The sequence below is a fragment of the Acinonyx jubatus genome, chromosome B1 (genome assembly GCF_027475565.1).
Source record: "Acinonyx jubatus isolate Ajub_Pintada_27869175 chromosome B1, VMU_Ajub_asm_v1.0, whole genome shotgun sequence".
NCBI classification, from domain to species: Eukaryota; Metazoa; Chordata; class Mammalia; order Carnivora; family Felidae; genus Acinonyx; species Acinonyx jubatus.
The window spans coordinates 109183842-109201503 of record NC_069382.1 but is presented as its reverse complement, the minus strand read 5'-3'; the positions used below and the strand labels follow the sequence as shown (position 1 = coordinate 109201503).

The 17662-nt window shown below is 36.4% G+C and overlaps 1 long non-coding RNA gene across 1 annotated transcript in view; it reads right to left on the bottom strand.

The window, feature by feature from the left end:
- The window catches only part of LOC113600238 (uncharacterized), a 241011-nt gene extending 225303 nt beyond the window's left edge, over positions 1-15708 (bottom strand). The window contains exons 1-2 of the long non-coding RNA XR_008296191.1: positions 14980-15708; positions 7868-7925 (exon numbers count right to left, since the gene is read on the bottom strand). This is a non-coding gene — a long non-coding RNA (uncharacterized LOC113600238). The remainder of the gene's footprint in view (positions 1-7867; positions 7926-14979) is intronic.
- Positions 15709-17662: the final 1954 nt, after the last annotated feature.

Below are 17662 nucleotides of genomic sequence, written 5' to 3'. Positions count from 1 at the left end.
CTCTCTGTACCTTAGTAGTTAATCCCCCTAGTTCATAAATCTCTAACTTAAAATTTCCCTGCTCAAATTACTGCTGTAGTTTCTGTCTCCTGACTGATACAGCATATCCCTGACTGACTGGTGAAAAAGAGCCTCTCACCTCCACCACCTATTACAGGAATATGAAATAATTGTGTTGGCCACTAAAACTTGAGGGTTGCTGGTCATAGCACTCGCACTACCTTGTACAAGCAACTGAATTACAGAATTATTGTAGCAGTTAATATCTGGTAAATCAAGCACTCTAGGCCCTTTTTCAAACTGGCATAGCTATTCTCAGACAACAATACTTCGATATGAAATTTGACTTCACTTATCTCATTCTAGTCAATGAAACTTTCACTCTACTGGAATTATGACTTGAATAATATTTTTATGGAACTTATATTTTTATAGTATTAACTCTTTCCCCTAGGAAACATATTATGATTCTGTAGTTGTTTAGACTTTATATAATATCCTCCAATAATATAAAACCTTTTTCCATATAGGAATACCTTGCTTATTATATTTCTTTTATCATTACTTCAAATAAGATATATCTGTTCCAATTTTTAAATTATTCTTTCTAATTCAAAGAATTTATATAGATTTTCATATATTGATTTTTTCTAGCCAAATTACACTCTACAAATTCTATCTATAGCTACCCTGCCTGTGGACTATTACAAATAATGCTTCTTTGAATATTCTTGTACATCTCTTTTGACTTGGCATATGCGTTCAACTTTAACGAACACCTACCTAAGGAGTGGAATTTTTGGCCATTGAGACCTACTGAGCCAGGATCTAGTTAGTGCAGTTTCATGAACAAGACTTTGGTATACTTTGATAATTTTGAATTAATTTTTTTTTACATTTACAAGTGCATGTCTCAGAGAAATATAACTGATCTAGTAAAATCATATGCTATAGAAGCAGTGTATACAATTGTTGCTGAATAGTTCCCAATATTTAGGCAGAAATGTCACTAGACTTGAAAAGGCAATTAACCAGATATCACAGTTTGATAGGCCCAAATTTAGAAGACACTGACAATCAGGTATGATGTTTGCATTAGACACTGGGTAATGGACACTGAACAGTACAGTGACCTGGTCTCAGTAATACTTTAGGGAGACACTCTGGCAGAATGGATGGCATTGAATGAAGTGTGATTCAAGGTAGTGAGCTATTTAGAAACTGCTTGAAAGTAATCTCTTTTTGGAGACTTCAGAAAATGGGGGAGATACTGGGAAAGCTTCAGACAGTTGCACCAAAATGAATCCAAAAACTTGTCTTCCTTTGTAGTAATTTCATCATATTTAAATGCAAGAAGAATGTAAACATCAAATTTTCCACAGGTTAAATATACCTCACAATTTCCAGCCCAAATTTTAAGTTTGGTTCCAACTCTTTATGAATATGTAAGAACAAATTGATTGAGTTAAAAAAGAAAAAAAAATGCTTTACAGTGATGAAAATTACCAGAAGCCTTAGGAGAAAAGAGGTCTACCCTTCAACAGCACAGCAGACATGAACAGAATTGTTGTAATGATTTTAGTCATGCTAATAAAGTCACTGAATTTCTACTTTATGAAGGAGTTTCTCAAATTACTGAAAACCTTGCTTTGCATATTTTTGCCTTTAGAAGCCCAGGAGGTACAAGTGGAGAATAATTAATACCTTCCTGCAGAGACAAGAACAGACTCCTCAAGAGAATCAAATGAAAAGCAGGAACAGGGAGCATTCAGCACAATGTGCCCTGGAGAATCTGCCTGCCAGTGTGATGCCTGCTCATCCACCACTTATATCCACATCCTCTTTGAAACAGAAACTTAAAAAAAAATCACTTTTTGCACAGCCAGGAAAAGGAAGATTTGAAAACAGTACTGTCATCAGAGAAGGTAATATCCCATTAGCACAATTTCTCCTACTGGTTTTGTCAGTTTCCACACGCAGAGACATCACGCAGAAATACACACCCCTGCATGTGGTACTGTAGTAAGGGCCTATGTTTCGATGTGTCATTCCTCACCAACACCCAGATAGCCTTAGGGATCCCAGAAACTGTTCCAGAATTTCAAGGCATCAAGTTAGCACCCCCAAAAGGTTATCTCACAGTTAGGTTTTGGGTATGCTAAACTCAGGGTCAAATGGCCCCAGTCGGAGCTGTGTCAGTCCTGTTAGGTAGTTGAAGAGACAAACATAACAGCCACGAGACTCCTTGGAGTTCTTTCAGTCAAAAATCACTCAGACATGATGTTTATTTATAGGAACATTTTTGGCTGGACTAAGGGAAGATGGATGAACCAAAACCTAGTTGGACTTGTCATTAATGGTCCAAATCAATCATTACAAAAGGCCACTGCACTACCTCAAAAAGAGGACCACAAACAAAAGAATTATGGAAAGATGAGAGATGACTACTTTGCTGATGTTTCTTTAATTATAAATAATTTTTAATATATTCCAATAGTGATAGGCAGATTATTGACTTATTTGTATTAATGATGCATTAATAATAGCATAGCAACATTGAATCAATTAACTTTACAGGAAAATTAGACAACTTTAAGCCTATTAAAAGGTAGTATACAAACAAATGTATTCTGTTCCATGTGGTAATGTAAGAGATCAATAAACAGGAAGTTTATTTTCCATATTTTCCATAACACTACTTTCAAAGCAGAGGACTTGTACCTTTGTGAATTGTATTTAACACATAGAAACTAGACCATGAATTTAAGGTAAGGTGGAGTTATGAGACATTCTTCAAGAGACACATCTACAGTTCAGAACAGCCTCAACTCAGAACTGCCCTTCATTTATACTCCTTAGTAAGTAAGTAAAAGAAGCTTCACGAATGTAGAATTAGTAGTTATCAGTTCTGTATTACTTGGTTTCCTGGACTTTGAGGCCCACTGGCAACTGGCATTAGGAAAGACCACAGCCTAAGCAATGACTAAAATGCCACTGTGTACACACTTCCCTCTCACACTAAGTAGAAGAGCTATTCACAATTATATTGAGCACATGTAAGGAATGGAATGTAGGCCAAAGAGAGTGATGGATTATTTACCTTTGGGAAAACTCCAACACTCAGAGTATAAACATAACCCTCTTCTGTAGAACATGGCAACTTTCAACAATGCAGGTGAGCAGTCAACAGGGCCTAATTGTTTTCTAGACTTTTAACTCCAATATATTACAACCCAAGATACTGAAATAACTTGCAAATAAGATTGTAATATGCTTATCACTGAACACTAGAGATTGAGAGATGTCTCAATTTACAAAAAACAAACAAACAAAAATAAGAAGAAAATACGAAACATGAATTGAAACTTGCAAGCTTTGTATTGATCTTAGTTAAGTGTGTAGAACAGGCCACCAGTGGGTGGTTTGTGAGCACTATAAAGGAGGTGGTCACAAGAAGCCAAGTGGATTCAACAAAACTAATGCATTTTGTCCCCTGTTTCTTTTGTGTTTAGGGTTATAAGCAGTTTCTTTTCTTTGGGAAAAGCATCCCCATAAAAATCAGAGGTTAATGCTAATTTAAGTAAAGAAAACTAAAGGTGATGGTTCTTTGACAGATAATCGATGTTTGGAATTAGTAAGAGTATATTGGATGCTAGTTCATTCAGATACAGGACATAAGTCCACCTTGTGCTATAGGCAAAACAAACAAAAAGAATGAAATCTGATTAAAGATAGTATTTGTTACAGTGGTATTTACAAATTTGATTTTTCCAAGTCTCAAAACATATCATTATTATTTAGAACATTAATTATAAATTTGATTTTTCATAGCATCAAAATTATTAGATCTGAAATTTTCTTGAGTTAATTTTATTATTCAAGCATCAGTCTTCAAATTTAGAAAATGTTCTGTCTTCATTTGCAGATGAGGCAAACAAGATGCATGCATTTTAAATGTAAATCAATAAATAAAAGCTGTAACTTAAAATCCAGTTCTCCTAAGGATCTATGTATTACACTCTTTATTCAATATCTGAACATGAGACTTTAATTCTATTTTCATTTATTTCTATTTTCATTAAGCTTTCTCATGCACTAACTGCAACTGTTTTCTCCCCTTACTGAGCTACCTAAGATGGTTACAAAAGGAAAAAAAAAATAATGCAGAACTTGCAAATTTAAAATTCTAGGTAAGGATTGCAAATGATAATGATCAGAGGGGAAAAAAGGAAGTGTTAGTACTTTTATATCAATCGCAGACATAAATATTTAAGATCTTTAAAATGTCTATAAATTCTTATGCAGTGAATATCACAGATTTGATCTAAGTGTTTTGAAATGAAGAAATAATATATCTAACATGCCCCTATCTCCATCCATTAGTCATTCTCTATTCCTTTGCTATGATGTTTCCTCTCCTCAGCATTTGTGATTTTCTAAAATTATACTATGTGTACTTTTATTTATTATCCATCTTCCCATTTGAATACAACTTTGTCTGGTTTGTTCACATCCAACATCTAGGTGGTGTCTGAAACACAGTAAGATTTCAATAAATATTTGCTAAAAGAATCGATTAATTTAAAATATCAAAAAACTATATATATCAAAACATGGCACATATCATATGTGATGCATAGAGTTGTTAGATGAACTACATTAATTTAACACAGGTACCTATTTGCTAGAATCCTAACTAAATATCTCTTCAGCATTTCCATTTTTTTCTGAGAAGAATGAGCAAGTCACCTTTCTCTGATTTGCAAGCTCTCTGTTTTCTAGAATACCAGTAGAGAACGTTAAACCTCAAAGTGGTAAAATGATGGCCTAGAAAATATCTGAATATATCCACTGTTCTCATGATAATCCTAGAAAAACATGTATTTTGTTAATAAGTAAACTTGGAAGCAGATATTTATTTAAATATACTTCCTAATTATCTCAATGAGGTCCATACATTAAATAATAGGACGGTGGGGCTAATTTCAAAATAATAGGGGTCTTTGCCTTCTAGCATGTCTAGACCTATAAAACAAAGTATGATTGGTGTGAAAACGGGAGCGAATGTAGAGATTTGATGGAAAGAAAACAAATGCAAAGTACAAAGACTAAATTGAAGTTCAGTAGATTATTGATACAAGAGTAGAATTTAACTAAAAAATAAAATAAAACCTTAGTAACTTCATCAAATGCTTCCACAGAAGCAAAATGCTCACCTTAGTGTCTGTCTAGTCACTGTATATACCATTATCATTTACAATTGGATCCACATTAAACATTAAGTCAAAATCATTTTCTGAAAATTAGTTCCAGATTATGGCAGATGTTTTGGGTTGCATATTTTAAAAATAAACTACAAAATACAATAGTAGCCATCTGTTTCAGAATTTTCTGTTTATTGTTTTCTATGGTGTAACAGGCAAAAATAGAAACAAATAAAAGAAAACAGCTGTCATGGAAAACTTTGAAAGGCCAAAAAACTGTGCTGTTAAATCAGTAATGAAATGAACGAATTGGTCATTTTGAATAACGAGATTTGTGTTAAAATAACGGCTTTGAATTTTTTATTAAGTTGTCCAGTTACGTTGGCAATACTTTGTCTTAAGCCATTAATAGCTGAAGAATATTATAAAATCATAAAATTTATATAAACTCAATACAGCTTCCCATTGACATATATATATAAATATATATATATAAATATATATATAAATATATATTTATATATTTATATAATGTACTGACATATATAATAAAGATTTTATTTAAAATGGCAGTGAGTTGGTGGCTCTATGAATTGGCCTCTCACAACTTTACATTTGAAATGTGCTCATATTTCCAGAACTGATATTGCTGGCATTTCGGAGTAATTTCTATAAACAATAAGACTGATCTGACTGGATGGAGAAAAAACTATTTTCCTACCCCAAAGAACACTGGAAGAAAATCTTTTTTCTTCCACTGTCTTTCTACAGAATTCAGAACTCTAAGGAATGTACCTTTGTCTTCAGACCATTCCTACCTCCACTCCTGTCACATAAAACCTGCTCTTTAAGACTCATGAAATTTTATTATACTCTCCACTCCATTCTTGTTAGTGTCATCAAAATGAAGTGAAGGTCCTTATCATCCGACCGAGTTTTCTCTCCATGTTAAATCCTATCATCTGCCTGAAGAACTTTGCTGTTCCAACAAACCCAGTCCTTCAGTTTCCTGGCTTACAGGTTCCATGTAACCTTCTCTTCCACTTCCAACTTGGATACCCACACCAGATTGGCACCCAGCCCTGTCACAATCCATGATTGCTCCATCTCCAAAAACAATGAGTCACAGCCACTTTCTCACCACAACTGCTTCTCCTTCCACCTCACTTATTCAACCTCTCCCCCCAAGCAGCACTTTGCCTTCATTAGACCACCAACTCAGTAATGCCTCTATCACAGCTCTTCCAATACAGAAGTAATCTCCTTTCTTCATTTTCCCATCACCCAGGTATAGCACGCCTAGCAAAATCCAATCATCATGAACACCTGAAACCTAAGATCTAGATTCCAAAAGTAAAACCAAATGACACATATAACAAAAAAGTTACATTGATGGAAAGAGGAGAAAAAAAAAAAAGGCAAACCTTGATCCTACTCAGCTTTATATTCTGCCCCTCCTAACTGAGCATCTTCAAGATCCATCCCAATACATTTTTTTGTTTGCTTGTTTTCGTTCTGATTCCTGCTAGTAAATATGAGCCATAGCCTACATATATGTCTCCTGAAGAGGTAGTAGTTCCATAGGAAGACCATGTTGAGGCCTGGCTCCATCAGCTTATAAATGAATGAATGAATGAATGAATGAATACATACATACATACATACATACATAAATAAATTGTATGTATATATGTATGTAGTGAAAGATCTTGAGGAGAATAAACATCTTTTTCAAGAAATATATTTCAGATAAGGTTTTTGCCTCCATGCAGCAGGACACTACTGTCCTCTAACAAGGGGGAGGTGAGTTAGCCAGACTGGGGGATTCATGGGAATCTGTGGGTTTGTGGTTCTCAAGAGCATCTACCCAAATGTCCTCATTCCACGATTTTGTCTTTACCAGGGGATACTAGCTGGGACTATGAATCCAGTCTCTTGTAACTCTGCCAGTCTCACAATCAAACTTCAGGCCTAATTTTCAGCACAGGTGGCTCTCTGGTTGCAGGAGATGAGGCTCTCTTTAAATGCTACTCTGTAAGCTCTTTAGTCTTCATGATGTACCTTGGTAGTTGGCTGCCCAGAACCTGTCATTCTTGTCTAGTGAAACTTCTGTAGCAGTTAACAACTGCAAATCATCTCCACTATTGTTATAAGAAACACTGACCCCCTCATATCTTTAACTGCTAAAGCAATCACATAAACCAGTGCCTCCTTTTTCTTCTGTGTTCCATCCTTGTTTCCTAACTACTACAATGTGAAAATTCAGTCACATAGTAAGATACAAAGGGAATATATCAATACATTGTGTATGTATTGATACAGAAAAATATTGCATTTACAATATTTTTTTAAAGCTTAGCAAATAAATTACGATTAGGTTCAGCTATATGCAACATAAAACTCAGTGTCTTAGACACACAAGTGGTTATTGTTTCATGTGCAAAGTCCAGTGGTCAGGGGTCCAAGACTAGAACAGCTGTTCCACAGATCACTAAGAGTCCTGGGCTCCTTCCTGGTTTCTGCTCTAATCATAGTGTCCCATTCTCACCACAAGAAAGAGAAAGGAGAACATACCTTCCCACTTAAAAAACACTCCTCAAAATTGCATATACCACTTCCACTTACATCTCTTTGTCCAAAACTTGGTCAGTGGCCAGGCTTACCTGCAATGGAGGCTGTGAAATGAGGCAGACATGTGCCAGCTAAAATTCAGGGCTTCCACTGCAGGGAAACAAGAGGAGAAATAATATTAGGGGACAATTATCAGTCTCTATTACACATAGGAATGTTTAAGAAGAAAAATGTAAGATCTAGAAAGAAATACTTTTAAATTGCCTGAGAGATACATAGGATCTGAACAAATGAAAAAGCACGTCATGTTCTTGGGTAAACAACAGGAAAATTTGCCTTGATAATCCACAAATAAGTTGTAATAGCCATGAATTTTAATGCCTCAAACACTATAACGAAAACGTGTATGAAATAAGACTGTTAAATATATGAGTAAATGACAGAAACACAGTTATAGTAAAAAAACAACCTTTGGCAGATCAAATAAATTAAAATAAGGTCACAATTATTTTTAACACTAGACTAAATGATATCCAGATGTCAGCTAAGGTCATCTTTCTGTCAAAAATAAAATTGGTAAACACCCCCATTACACATCAGGCAAAAGTTCCTCCCCACCACTTCTGGGAATTCCCATGTCTTCCTTTCTCAAAATTCCCTCCAGCCTTGTTCTTGCCCTCTCAACCTCATTAGATTCTTGCCTTCTGTTTCATTCTACTTTATTCACTGTGCATTGGCCCAGACATGGTATATAGACCCTTTTCTTCATTTATCTAACAACAACTCACACAGGCCTTTTTGTATGTATGGTCAATGTAAGTGAAAGTTTGGGGCAGTAAAGTAGAATTACAACCCTGATGAGCAGACTATTTATACTAGACAGCCTGTTCTTAAAAGTCATTAGAATTTGGCTATCCCACCACTGTGAATTTCACCCACTTTTCTAGTAAATCTAGCTTCTTCCCTTGTCACATAGCTCTGCTTCCCCCAGGAAAAGTGCCCAAACATTTCCCTGTTGCTCTGTTTTCAGGTCTACTTCATTTTGCCTTATCTCAGAAAATAACACACACATACTCTCTCTCTTTCTCTCTCTCTCTCTCTCTTAAAGATAGCTCCAACAATTAGCTCAGGTAGAACGTATCAGAAGGGTTACAATATCAACGTAATGTCCATCATGCTCTATAAAGTAATACCTAATAAATAATGATGCACTGCAGCCAGCTTGTACTGGCTCACAAGGGACATTTATGTGAGGGGTGCCTGGGTGGCTCAGTTGGTTAAGTGTCCAACTTCGGCTCAGGTCATGATCTCAATTCCTGAGTTTGAGCCCCCCTTCGGTCTCTGTGCTGTCAGCTCAGAGCCTGGAGCCTGCTTCGGATTCTGTGCCTCCCTCTCTCTCTCTCTCTGTCCCTTCCCCACTCATGTTCTGTCTCTTTCTCTCTCTCAAAAATAAATATTCAAAAAAAATTTTTAAAGACAATTATGTGGATTTCTTTCCTACTCCCCATTTACTGACTTCATATCCAGAGGTCGAAATCCACATAGTGTAAGTATTTACACCTTGGAAGTTGGAAAACACTACAAATATCATTGTTTTTGTTTCAGTTTGGGTTTTTTTCCTGTGATTTTCTGTTTTGTTTTGTTCTGTTCTTGATTTTTTGTTTGCTTATTTCGAGGTCACATTTATCAGCACAACATAGCATATACTCTAGAAAGCTCTGTATTTAATGCGTAAACAAAGATTTTTTTTACTCCCTCCTAAAAGAACCAGCTTAACCCTCCAGGGCAGAAATAAGAGCAGGGCAAGAACACTAAACAACAAGATGATTCCACTGCTTGGATTCGACACAGACCACAGGAATACAATATTCTGCCTTATTCTAGTGCATGATTTTCTCCATGCAACAATATTGAGTGGAACTGTTCAGGCAACATGGATATGCAACTGTATAATCTATTAATTTGTTACGTATACTAACCTTACTAGAGTTCAAATTTGAGGACAAAGAGAAGCTATTATATCACATCATAAAGAGAGGCTCTGGGCATCAGTATCTCCCACAAGATCTAATGAAAAACAGAAAAATCAGCCTACTATCCTCATCCAGGTCCCAACCCCACCACACCATACCCCAACCACCTATATAAGGAGTTGACTTGAGAGAAAGAAGGAAAGACTGTTGAAGTCATTGGGCTTTTGGTATATGTAGTATTCATGGGAAAATGCACTTCCACAGCACTCAAGTCAAGATGCCAGGAGGGGATTCTCTCAGAAACTGTTGAATAGAAATATTTAGTCCCTCCAGAATGAGCAAGTTGGCCTTGCATTGGGGGAATGACTATCTGCCAAGACTTGATGACTTGCCCCTACAAATTAAAGAGAGATGATAACAATAGAATAGCAAAGACATCATTTGCTCTTCTAAGGGTGTATGAATTCTTATAGATCCAAGGGACACCAGAAAAGGAACTAATCTTGAGATCTTTTAGCCAGTACCTCATACAAGAAGGCTGCCCTCCAGGTTAAGTGACTACAGCATGGAGAGTCTATAATGTATACCACTGTGGATGGGAACTGGGTAGAAGAAATTAGAAGTGTGTATGCAAGAGAAGATGCCCCATGCCAGAGAAATGAACTACAGGAAGATCTCATAGGATGGTGTAAAGAACTCACACGTGCGCCTCCACTGAGAGAGTGCCTTTCACACGGAAAGGCCACCATCACCAGCCTGTCAGGATTAACCTGAGGAGCAGCATAAACCAGCACAAGCCAACAAAGAGGGAAGCACAACTCTACCTGGTTAAAACAGATAACTTTTCAGTCCATTTTTCCACTTGTCTAGATGAGAGGGTGAAATAAGGGGGTACAAGAACCGCTCGTGTTAATCTCCCACTTAAAGACCCATGAATCATGACTTTAAGAAGTGATGTGGTGAAGCAAAATTTTAGATCAAGTATGAAGGGATTTTTAAACTTGATTGGGTTGAGTTTTTAAATCAGAGAGTGTCCAAAGGTTATGGAATGTGTCTATGATACTCTTAAAGAATGAAGTGAAGAATTTGATAAATGTTGAAAGCCCTGATTAGAGAAAAATAAAATTTCATGTTTGTACTCCATCCAGTTGAGATCCACCTCTTAATAAACAGTGCCTATTTGGATTTACCCAAAACAAAAACAAACCCAAACCTTCCTCCTTTATTGCCTTTTTCCTCTCTCCTCACAAATCCCTTTCAATGTTCCCTCACTGTGACAGAATCTCTGTTAGTTTATTCCAGTTCATGCCACTCTTCTGGATGCTGATAGTGGCCTCTCTGAATGAAAGGCATTGAAAAGAGTTGATCTCTCATGGACCTTCTTCATGTGTGAGTTCTCCACCCTATCCTGTGACTGTTCTCTGGCCCAGGTGATCAAGTCTGTACTTCCTGGTCCCCTCCCTGCCATGTATTCATATTATGGTAAATGGCTTGGTGTCCTAGGTCATCTCATCTGGAACCAATGGAATTTTTTCCCTTTATTTAGCAATTTATTTACTTGTAAAGTAGTATTTAAACCTAAATACATATTGGCACAAACTTCTCATCATTTTACTTCTCAACAAAGACAAGATGTCTAATTTCTCCCTCCAATCCCCTAAGTGCCAGCCCCAAGCCTCACCACTATTTGCGCAGTAATTTAGCTTTTCAAAAATCCAAAGATTAGATCATATGCTCTGATAAGCAAATGACCAAATAGTTTGAGTTTAACATAGAAGAATTCATAGAAGCCTTGAAAGTTCAAGCTTTCCTTTCTCCTCCCATCACAATCTGTTTTCCCAATAAAATATACACCTCATTCTTGCCTCCTCTCACTCAGAAGGTAAAGGCTGTTACAATTGTTTTATTTTGTTTTGGTTTGTTTTGAAAAAAGTTCCCCCTCCCAACATAATTAGGCATACTGGAGTATGTGAATGTAAAGACAAGAAGCCAAATTCATTCTATAAACATACTTGAACTGAGGAATTGCATCAGTAAAATATATTTTTTTAATATTTGACTTTGTGTCTCTAGGCCAGGCATGTGCTCTCCCCACCAACCTCATTGAAACCACTTCCTAATGAATTACACTTGGCCTTTGGGCATATTCACATCACTCACTTTATTTCTAAAAGTGTTTGGATTGATCTGAAACAAACGTGGAATATCTGGGTGGATGGATGGATGTTTCCCACTAACTGTGAATGTGCCTTCTTTTCAAGCATCCATAAAACATTTGTAAATATTGTTTCAATAATGGGCAAATAAATCAGCAGAATATTAGAGACTATCTTAAAACCAATAAAATAGAAAAGATCATAATAGATAGAAAAGAAGCATTGTAAACCAATGTATATAGATGAATCACTGAAAGGTTTTGGGGAAATTATACTTTTGAGGAACATATTAAGTTGGATCATAATTTTAAACTACCATCCATTAAAATAAATTTTATTTTAAAATAAAAGCAGAAAACAGATGGGAATAATGATGAACTGATCTTGCAGTGAATAAGCACTTTCTAAATATAGAAATAAATAGATTAGGAAGTGCTGGTTAAATTTATCTAGATAAAATTTGAGGCTCTCTGAAGAGCAGAATCTTATAAAATTGTAAGACAATTCAAACTGAGAATATTATTTATATCAATAATGACAAACACATTTAATAGTACTTAAAAAACTCACTCAATACATTAAAAACTCACTCAAACTCATAATAATGAACAAATACTATGAATATAAAAATTAGAGAAGGTAGCATATAAGTGACTAATAAAATATGAAATATAAAATAAAATATAAAAACTTTTATATTTAGATTTAGCTAGCTGGACTCAGAGAAATCCCCATTAAAACAGAAAGAACCATTGTTTATGTTGTCTAAGTTGTCCTGTTTTAAAGATAATAGTGCTGCCATGAGTGTGGTGAGAAGGACTTCACACACATACTTATAGGGAAGGATAAACTGGTATAAACTCTCTGGAAAATAGTTCAACAACATGTACAAATATTAACAAATATATTACTGTTTAACCTGAAGGAAATAGTCACAGGTTAGAATCAAGATTTATTTTGAAAGAAGTTCATGACAAGTTATCCATAAAAGCAAATATTGGAAACTACCTAATTTCCGATAACAGAAAAATAATTAAATAACTTTTAATAACATTAAATGACATGGCAAATGCTTTAAATATAATATTAGGTGCAAAAGTACATATATCAACTTATAAAATTCTAAATCACAAAAAAACACAAAGGAAACAAAACATCAATATTAATTATATTGAGATTGTATAATTATAAAGTTTTATTTTCTTCTAAAAGCTAATCGGTATTTTTCTGAATTTGGTAAGTGTATATTATAAACATTTTATAAAGTGTTTGATAAAGCATTGAGTATATTTTTCAACCATCTGGAAATCTAATGAAAATACAGCTTTATATCACAGTGGGTTTGGGGCTGCTGTCGCACCACAAGAGTTCAAATCCAAAGCATCTATTACAAGCCTAAGAGTTAGAGACAGTAGAGGGACAAGGAATTTTCTTGCCCTTAAAAAGTGTCCAGTCATGGGGCGCCTGGGTGGCTCAGTCGGTTAAGCGGCCGACTTCACCTCAGGTCATGATCTCGCAGTCTGTGAGTTTGAGCCCCGCGTCGGGCTCAGTGCTGACAACTCAGAGCTTGGAGCCTGTTTCAGATTCTGTGTCTCCGTCTCTCTGACCCTCCCCCGTTCATGCTCTGTCTCTCTCTGTCTCAAAAATAAATGTTAAAAAAAAATTTAAATGAAAAGTGTCCAGTCTAATGAAAGAACAGACAAGACAGTCAACTACTAGAACACAATATGCTAAGTGCTATAACTGAGGCATTCACAGCAGCCAGTGCAAGTACAGTTGAAAAACAGCGAATTCAGCCTAGAGGAGGGTGTTGGAAAAACCTCCACAAAGAACGTGCTCTTTGAGCTGAATCGTTCTTCTTCCTCATTCTTTTCTTCTTACAGTAGTTTAGAGATCAAGGAGACATAGTAAAAACATAGAGCCTTCAGACTGCCAACAAGGTCTCATTATGAGAGATTCTTAAAATCAACTGGAGAAAGGGTTATTTATTCTTACTATCTTGAATCTGAAAAACCTAAGGCCTCTTTCTAATAAATTGAGGAGGAAAATATCCCCCAATGGAATCAGAAATTGGTGACCTTGAGTACTTTGCTGCATGTCAGACATGGGACTGAGATCCTAGGAGCAGGATGTGGCAAAGAGAGATACTCCTCTTCAAGAAGGGACAGGCTTCCTGGCTGCAAGCTATGGAATGTAAGACTGACAGCCTCCAGCCATTAACTATACCAGGGGCTATCCCAGCTTTCCAGCTGAGGTCACTCTTATCTGAGGACAGAGGAAGACAATCTAACCAATGCCTGACCCAAATAGGGATATAGGAAGCTGGCCATTTTCATCCAATATGGGATCCTCTAAGGGCACTTGCTGCTCCAGACCTGTCTGTTGAGCTTCATCAGGTCAGCATCACAGTTGGATAGCTTCCCCTTGTCCATTTCTGCCTCTTTCCTTCTTTCCTTCCCCTTTGGCACTCCTACTTGGTCTCCATATCTGCTTCCCCGAGAATCCAATATCACAAGGTAGGTGAGTCAAGAAGGCCCAGGGAAGTGTGGGAAAAGAAGAAAAAAGGAACAGAACCAGAAGGAAAAAGGAATTTGGTTTCCATGACACTAACGGGCCAATAGCAATGTAGTTTTCTTTCTGGTAATGTCCTCTAGGCTGTTGTGGATATTAAAAAGCACACAAGGAGCACAGTGAGATGCAGCATGTACACCAATTAGGAGGAATTAGAACATTAGGAAACCATTGTCAATTGGTTGGCTTGGGTGAATAAAAAAGAAAACAATTGAGACATTGAGACATGGCAAGAATTAACTCTGGAAAGTTGGAAGGTAGGCCATGGAGAATACTAATGTACTTTATGTAAAATAAATGAACATCTTTCCTTTCAGCTTTCTTAAATATATTGTTTTTGACTTCCATTATTTTTGTGGTCTTATGAGAAGACAATGGAATTATAACATGAAAACTCAAAGTGAAATTTATTGATATTGATATCATAGTTACAGTGAATATTGGAAATAAGATAAAATGTTAGAGAAGTATGAACCTTCTCAGGACTTCTAGATATCTACTTACCCTTATGTCTGCCATGTTTCATAGGCACACAATTAGAATATTAGCTCCGGTAATCACAAAAAAAAGGTGGCAATATGAGCACATATAAAATTTAGTTTATATAGGTACTGAAAGGTTTTTATCACCAGTGTGCTTTCAGACAATAACAGTTTCTCTGTGATGTGGTCTCTTCCAGATCAAAGTTTCCAAATGTCTTTACAAAAGCTATATGTAACCACCTATCCAGAGAGCTCTTCTTTTCTGTGACATAAGTTTGCCTTTCAGACATGTCACAATCACTTAACCATGACTCACAACCACTTTGTATGGACAGCTACATCAAATTGACTATGGTTTACAAGGCCTTGGAACTAGGCTAGTTCCTCATGGCCTTTCCTTCACTGTTATGTATCACAAAACGACAAGATAGTAAGTACATAAATTCATTTTGTTTCAGGTGTTACAAAGAACAGAAGAGCTAAAAGAGTCCGGAAGCTATTCTCCTAAATGGGTATTTTCCAGTGATATCCCACGGTCCTCACTGGTTGACACTGCTCAATAAAACATTCCTAATACAAATGTCTGTGTCCATGGTAATGACTCAAATGAGCTTAAGCTGAGAATTGCTTGAAAGCAGGGGGTTTGTCTTATTCTCTGTATCTGTAGTGCCTAGTGCAACCAGTAGAAAGCAATTTCTGATTTTTGTTTTAGCTCTGAAAAATCAGAAATCTCCTCTCTGAAACTATATCAACATGCATTGTCCCAATGACTATGCTCATGAGCTAGCAATGGAACTGAAAAGGAAAAAAAAAAAAAAAAAAGAGCTGCATAAAGTTCATTATAATTAAATGTCCCAAAAGAATCCATCCTCAGTGGCTTTCTCTCATCCAATCATTCATGGTTAGCCCCTGCAAAGCCTGATAGGCGATTGGCCCAGCAAGAACTTCTTATGTGTTGATGGTTATCATTTGTAAATACACTGCACTTCCTTAGAATTTCTAAGGAATAACTAATGAAATGAAAGTTTTGCAGTTGTGTGTTTATTACCAAATAGGTTGAAACTGTCAGCCTTGATTTATTTTCTACTAAAGTCATTTTAGGGGCACCTGGGTGGCTCAGTCGGTTAAGCGGCTGACTTCAGCTCAGGTCATGATCTCTCAGCCTGTGAGTTCGGGCCCCGCGTCAGGCTCTGTGCTGACAGCTCAGAGCCTGGAGCCTGTTTCAGATTCTGTGTCTCCCTCTCTCTCTGACCCTCCCCCGTTTATGCTCTGTCTCTCCCTGTCTCAAAAATAAATAAATGTTTAAAAAAATTTTTTAAGTCATTTTATAGCATTTTTCTGCCTTGATCGTGATTATCTTCAGTTCAATCAATATAAATGACAAAATAAATCAAAGAAAAACAACATAGATAAGCTTAAGTTACCAAAGAAAATAAAAATTAAAAACGTGAGTGCCAGTTGAGTTGCTTTCCTTTTCTGTTTCTCCACCTACTCTTCTCCTTTCTGCAAGGACTTCTATGAATGATACCGAACAGATTCTTGCACTAATGCCTTGACTCTTGCTCCTTAAGAGCATGAGCAAGAATTACAGTTGTACAGATTTTGTAAAGGTTTTATCTGAGAGCTTAGCTAGAGATTCAAAATAAAAAAACAACAATATTTTTTAGAAATATAAATATAGAATCACCTTAGTAGGTTTTTGATATTTATGTTCATACTCCTTCATTAACCACATGACAGCTGGCCATAAATATGCATGCTACTATGGACCAAAATTCAGAATAAAAATTTATAGACTGTCTCCAACTTCCAATGGTTTGACTTATTATTTTCTGAATGTGGCATGGTATGAAAGCTCTATGTATATAGTAGAAACCATAATTCGATTTCTGAATTTTAACCTTTTCCTGAGATAGTGACATACAATACAATACTTTCAAGTGATGCTGAGCAGAAGCAGCAAGCCAAAGCTCCAATCAGCCGCGTAATCACAAGGGTAAACAACTGATACACTTAAAACCACTCTGCACCCATACAACCATTCTGCTTTTCATTTTCAGCACAGTATTCAATAAATTATGAGATATTCAACACTTTATTATAAAATAGGCTTTGTGTTAGATGGTTTTGCCCAACTGTAAGCTAATGTGTTATGAGCATGTTTAAGGTAGTTTAGGCGAAGCTGTAATGCTGTAATGTTTAGCAGATTAAGTGTATTAAATGCGTTTTCAGGTTATGATTTTTTTAAATGTATATTTATTTTTGAGAAAGAGAAAGTGCAGGGCAGTGGCAGATGGAGAGTGAAACAGAGGATCCCAAGAGGGCTCTGCGCTGACAGCAGAGAGCCCCATGTGCAGTTCAAACTCTTGAGCAGTGAGATCATGACCTGAGCCAAAGTCGGATGCCTAACCTACTGAGCCACTCAGGTGCCCCCAGATTATGATATTTTCTTTTTTTTTTCTTTTTATTATTTTTTTTAATATATGAAATTTATTGTCAAATTGGTTTCCATACAACACCCAGTGCTCATCCCAAAAGGTGCCCTCCTCAATACCCATCACCCACCCTCCCCTCCCTCCCACCCCCCATCAACCCTCAGTTTGTTCTCAGTTTTTAAGAGTCTCTTATGCTTTGGCTGTCTCCCACTCTAACCTCTTTTTTTTTTTCCTTCCCCTCCCCCATGGGTTCCCGTTAAATTTCTCAGG